The sequence below is a fragment of the Sinocyclocheilus grahami genome, unplaced genomic scaffold (assembly GCF_001515645.1).
Source record: "Sinocyclocheilus grahami isolate Dianchi unplaced genomic scaffold, SAMN03320097.WGS_v1.1 scaffold1718.1, whole genome shotgun sequence".
NCBI lineage: Eukaryota > Metazoa > Chordata > Actinopteri > Cypriniformes > Cyprinidae > Sinocyclocheilus > Sinocyclocheilus grahami.
The window spans coordinates 6,349-12,949 of NW_015506897.1; the positions used below are offsets into that span (position 1 = coordinate 6,349).

Here is a 6,601-nt window from a genome sequence, read left to right on the forward strand (position 1 = left end):
ACTTGTTGGGTCTTTCCCAAAAAGACTCATGGCTGTATTAGATCAAAAGGGTGCTTCTACTAAATACTGAGCAAAGGGTCTGAATACTTAGGACCATGTGATATTTCAGTTTTTCTTTTTTAATAAATCTGCAAAAATGTCAACAATTCTGTGTTTTTCTGTCAATATGGGGTGCTGTGTGTACATTAATGAGGAAAAAAAATAACTTAAATGATTTTAGCAAATGGCTGCAATATAACAAAGAGTGAAAAATGTAAGGGGGTCTGAATACTTTCCGTACCCACTGTATATTAGACAGTGGGTCTAATTCACGGAGTAGTGAACACTAGTGGTTAAACTGCTCGTAGTTGATCCGTGATTTTTTAGCATCCCAAAGGGGAATCTCTGTGAATCAGATGGACCGCATTCTTGGGAGGATCAGGAAGGTGGTTTCCTTCTTCCACAGAAGCACAACAGCAGCTCATGTGCTTAAGCCCAAGTAAGAAATGCTACAGCTACCAGCCCACAAGCTCATACATGTCACAACAAGATGGAATTCCACTTATGACATGTTGGACCGCTATCTTGAGCAGCAGGCAGCTGTATACTCTGCACTGACAGAGAAGACAGAGTTCGAGTGTGATTCATGAAACATTCGTATGCTGCCAATCTCATTGTACGAATGATCATATGTTGATAAATGTGGCGGCAGAAAACAATCGTCATTTGAATATCACGCCTCTAAAAACACCCCAGTTTAGAAGCCACGCCCCTAGAGTTTACGACACAGAGAAATGAAACCCGGCCAAAAAGAGGAAGTAATCTCATGAAATCTTACTCCAAAAACACTAGTTAAGCTTGTAATCGCAAACAATTAGGCTAAATTAATTTGTCATTTATATGTATATTAAAATACTGGTAAATATAAACAGCCTATTTAGTTCCCCTCAGTCTACAACAAATAATTAAATTATTTAATTAAAACTGAAACGGCATTGGGCTCACAAGCCTGTCTCATACCACATTTTTGCCATATTTGTAACATTTGTTTGCATAACTATTATTCATTATGTAGCCTAAACAAGGCTTTATACTTCACTCATGTTCTAATATCCGTGTAAAATCCTTCACATGCGCAAAAATGTTTGTAAAATGTACAGCGGAACTAAAATAAACAGTGTAGCTTTTATGTTTGGTTGACAGCATTTTAGTTTGATGATGCTAAAAGGTCTACTCTCTCCCCAGAAAATGTAGACATCCTAATCTTTTTGAAAAATAATTTGACATTTTAAGCACAGGTCTGTTTTCAGGTCTCAGATTGTTTTTGGTTTTATTTTAAATAATGAGCACATTATTTTTTTAATTCACATGTTGCACTTTAACAACTAAGTAATATTTTATTTATTGAGCACTCAGGTAATTTATTTTTGTTAAAACCATAAAATTTTTGTTAAAGTCAAAAGTTCCTTGTTGTACAGTAAATGTTCTTGTAACAAATGTAAAGCAAATTATATTGGTCTTCTCTAATTGTTTTTTTTTTGGCTGATCCGAAGAACGATCCGATCCGTGACTCAAAATACGTAATGTGATCCGAACCGTGAGTTTTGTGATCCGTTGAACCACTAGTGAACACACTCACACACACACACACCCGGAGCAGAGGGCAGCCATTTTTGCAGCAGTGCCCGGGGAGCAGTTTGGGCGTGTTTTATGCAAATGACTAACCTCAGACACAGCAAAGAGTGTAGAAGACCAAGAGGCGAAACGCTGATGCTTTTTTGGTAACAGCCACTAGGTGGCGCTTCGGTAGCACAGCCGCCTTTTTGGGGTGAAAATTCCAACTGGACAACAGCACAGACACACAGAAATAGACAGAATAACAACGAAAGAGAGGTCAAAGTGGAATAAAAGAACGCAATGTTGGGCAGTCCACTGCAAAAACTATCAGTGTGACTGTAAAAATATTGCCTTTCATCGTTTTCCCAAAGACCCTGACAGGTAATTATTCACAAAAGTGTAAAAATATTGTGTGATTTGAAGTGGGACGTTTTATGCACCTGCTAACTTTAACTGTTTTTAGTCTAGTGGTAAACTTAAATCCTTTTAGGAACTGCAGGTCCTAGCCATAGAGACCATAATAATGATTTATATGGATATGACACTAACCCTGCCTCCCATTCAGAAGGGCTCATCCCTACGCCCTAATCCCTTCAAAGGGTTTACCCTCCGGAGCGAGAGCTTCGAAGGGTTGAAGGGTGTAGGGGACCAAACAACTGTTTCTTGAAGTGCCCTTCTGCGTCATCATCCCGTGCCCACACGGAGGCGCTGTCATCATGCAAAGAATCTGCGCAAAGGATCATGGGAGCCCGAAGTGTCCATCAGTTGTACCCTTCGAAATCATTCCGAAGGGCCCTTTGAAGTGGCCTTCGGTTTGGAAAAATGTTGCTGTTGCAATGGACCGTTCTACAGAGTTTCGCCTCTTGGTCGTCTATACTCTTTTGACACAGGGTAACTCATCTAGAATACACCAAATTCATTAACATTAGAAAGAAGTTAACAAATTTGTGTCTGTGTGTGCATGTGCTGTGAATAACACTGACATTTTTCATGAAAAGTTCTGCTGTGCATGCTAATATGAAATAACCCACACAACTGTCAGTGACTGAGACCCAATATCATTAGACACTATGACAATAATACAAATTTTTCACAACCAGAAAAACCTCATAGATGGATGTAGTGTTACAACGTTTACTACAATTAGGAACCTGGCTGTTGTGTTGCCCGCAACAGGTTCTTTAATAATGATCATTTCACATTTGTAGAACAGCCTTATTTCCCCTTAGAAATGTTGCAGGAGCAACAAATGAGCTCTAGCAAGCTTAGTAGACACACTGAGCCTTTAAAATATAAAATAAGTGCTCAAGCATACACATAAATAAACTAATATTTGAGTCAGAGTCAGCTGTAAAGATGAAGTATAGTGCAGTGGTTCTCAAATCTGGCAGAGTTTATCTCCGACCTTGATCAAACACACCTGCCAGTAGATTTCTAGAAATCCTGAATAGCTTGATTAGCTTGTTCAGGTGTGTTTGATTAGGGTTGGAGCTAAACTCTGCAAGAAAGTGGGCCTCGAGGGCCAGAGATGAGAAAGTTACAAGTGAGAAAGAAAAAACCTGTGTAAGGGGCCGTTCACATATCGCGTCTTTTGCGCGCTCAAGTTCGTTATTTCAAATGTAGATGTGCGGCAGGATGAAAACATTTCAACTTTTCAGAATGCCGCAAGCGCACCACGGGTCATGTGACAAGAACCAACCAATCAGCTTCATCTTTTCCCATAACAACATTGAAAGCTCAGCCAAGATGAATGAACTGCTGATCATAGCTGCACAGGATAGACATTTTGAAATAAATTTAGTAGCAGAGCTACTGCAAGCGATTTTTAGTGCTGGAAATCCATTTATCCTTTGCTGAAACTTCCACGTCTTCATGAAGTGCGCAGGTCATGGTTGCTTAGCAACGGCAGATGCCTCTGGAGCGCAAGCGCCCGAACGCTTTAGGAAAAACCACTAGGCATGACATGTGAACAGCCCCTAACAGTATATTGGATCTGGATGTTCGGTCTTAAAGTGGAAGCTGTCTATTATTCCTTCTGTCTGTCATTTATGTTAATCCTCAATGAGAAAATCTCTCACTGCTCCTGACGAAATCACTTTTGAAACTTTAATAAGAAGAAATATAAATATAATTATTAAGCCTCTTATTAAGAAACCACAACTAGATCCTAGTGAACTGGCAAATTACAGACCCATCTCAAATCTTCAGTTTATTTTGATGTAGAAATCCTACTAACATTATCAGAGCATTTGAAGAAGAAAATGATGCATGACACCTTAATAAATGCAGCTGAAAAAGGAGAGAAAGCTGCAGGAGGGCAAACAGTGTACAAAAAAACACCTGTTAAGAACATAAAGTACAAAATAATTCCGCTTTGGGAATGAAAACTAATCTGTTTGTTCCTCAGTATCTTCATGTTTGACTCTGAAATCTTCTTCAATCTTCATGTCTTCTCTCTCCTCTTTAATAAACTCCATCTTTAATAGTGCGTCTCTCAGTCGCTTCAGAAGCAGTTTATCTGTGTGTTTAAGATGAGAATAATTAACAGAAAGAAAAATAAACCCAATCTAGATCTCTGGGGTGTCTCAATCAGCTCCCTAGTTCAGTAGTCAGCACACTAGTTCAGTAGTCAGCACACTGGTGAGGGAGAGTTAATGGACTTAAATTACCTCATTAGAGAGAAAAAAAAAAAACTGCCACTTAATAATAATAATAATAATAATGATGAACAATTGATTAATACTAACAAACCTTTCAGCATGTAATGCATTTTGTGACGCAAATGATTCGATTGACTCTGAGTTTCAAAAAGCTCACGTTACATTGAATAATAATGAAATAACTTTATATCGTTTGTAAAAAACGATAAATAGACTGAATACGTTGCATCGATCTAAACACTTTAAATGATTAAACGCACAAGCCTTCTTCAGCCGAATCACAACAGAGACGCAGGAGGGCGGGGCGGCCTTATGACGTCATGCTGCGTCCACAATCCGAAGAAGCTCATAAATATTTACAGAAAACACATACAAATAATAAAACACGTATGATGTCTGAAATGGTGTTTCGCACATCTAATACGTGAGATTCTGTGTAAAAGGCAAAATAGGCATGTTTAGTATAGAATGGCAAAGATAATAAATAGATAAATAAATAAATGTAAAAAGAAAAAAAAAAAGAGCATGTATTAGATTTTTTTCACATGTATTAAATTATTTAGACGGTTACTTATTTCACTTTTATTAATTTCCTTATTTATGTCATCATTTATTTCCACGTTTATTTAATGTCATATTTATTAAGTATTCATGTATTTGTGTCAGCATTTATTTATTTCCACATCTATGCATGCCTCGGTAATAACTTGCATGCGGTGTGAACGAACAAAAAGCAAGAGCTGGGGGCAAACGTGAGTCAATCAGGAATGAATGCATCTTACCCACACTGTACCAGCAGTTTATCTTCATAAACGTTATACCTTTTGAAAGCTGAAAACCTTAAGATTCGACCCAAGTCTGTTTTTCAATCCAAACATTACAGCATGATAATACTATTGTGTAAGAAAATATCCATATTTACAACTTTATAAACCTTAATCTCTAGCTTCCGCTAACTGTCGTCCACTCGTTCACGAGAGAGGCGTCCAGCGGATGACGTGAGACGTAGGCAAACGCGGTGACGAACGCGGAAGCGCAGAGGAGAGAGCAAAACAAAACACTGCTCACGATTTGTAAAGAAAAATATCGGAGGATTTCGTTATAAGCCAAGAGGACACTGGTTTTCCTTTGCTGTGAACAGAACTTGTTTCTCGCGAGACTAGCGTATTCTCACCGGAGCTTATGCTACGCCTACGTCATCCGCTGTTGTTTACTTTACTGGTTTGCACTCTATCTTCCATATGCCTTGTGCTTTATATATATATTTTTACATTTTACCTTATTTGTATAGTTGTATTTTGTATTTAATCTGTATTTATGTTATTTCCAGTGAATCTCATCAGAAAAACAGCACAGGCTAAAACTGATCATCTGTGTTTCTGCATTGCTACTCTTCAGCTTTTGTTTTCAGTTTCGTAGCTCAGATATACAGCAGGCTAATCTGCGTGTGAGAGAGTATGGCACAAAGAAGGCACGTGGTTTACAGTATGCACTTACTGATTGTGAAAGTGAAACCTTGTGTTAAACTGGACATTAGTGTTTATGCTCAGCAGCGAATAACCAGAGAGAGCAGAGACCAGAGACAAGCCCCTGATTCTCTCGGACCAATCAGCATTAAAGGGCTGGACATAAAGCTGTGTTATATATAAGGGCTAAATATCATGAGCGTACAACACACAACTCAGATCGAGCTGCTGCAAGGTAAGAGAAAAGAAATTCAGTTCATTTATACCAAATGAAAATATGTATTAATAATACCAAAAATATACTTTTGTAGTATATTTAAAAAGGTAGGCATGTATTCACAAAATGGAAAAGATTTGCAGTCGTACAGTGGTTCTCAAACTGGGGTACGTGATATAATAATTCTGAGTTTTGGCATTCATTTAATTGTACCCTGACATTAAAACCGAACATGTATTTCTGACGAGCAAAATACCGCTTCTAATGTAAAAACAGGAAAATGGGAGTGCCGTAAACGGTCAAATACATGATATCCAATCAGCTTACCTCATCTTTTGCGGTCAGAACTGACGGCATCCACACAAGCAGCGTGCGTATGATAGGATGCAGCTGAATGTGCTGCTTTAGCAAATCACACTGCTGTTCAATGTATCGTTAAAGTAGATCTTCACTTAATAGCATGAAGAGCAAATATTGAGATCGATTTAAACTCTCTTCGATACAGACACACTCTGTGCGTGTTATTGTTTCATGTTTAAGATACGAGCAAGAATGCAAATTTCCCTGAATATCCAAAAGATGGCAAATGTGCCATTCATTTTTACAACAGTTCAACAAAAGAAGGTAATATTAAGTGAACATTTTACATTTTAAATGTAGCC

At 38.1% G+C, this 6,601-nt stretch overlaps 1 protein-coding gene across 2 annotated transcripts in view; it reads left to right on the forward strand.

Annotated features, from left to right (window-relative positions):
• Positions 1 to 5,931: 5,931 nt before the first annotated feature.
• LOC107572218 (guanylate-binding protein 1-like) overlaps positions 5,932 to 6,601 on the forward strand; it is a 14,858-nt gene continuing 14,188 nt past the window's right edge. Inside the window, exon 1 of one of the 2 annotated variants that reach the window (XM_016258644.1) lies at positions 5,932 to 5,957. The gene's annotated coding sequence lies outside the window, so the exon portion shown is untranslated. The remainder of the gene's footprint in view (positions 5,958 to 6,601) is intronic. The other variant, XM_016258646.1, reaches the window with a different exon arrangement.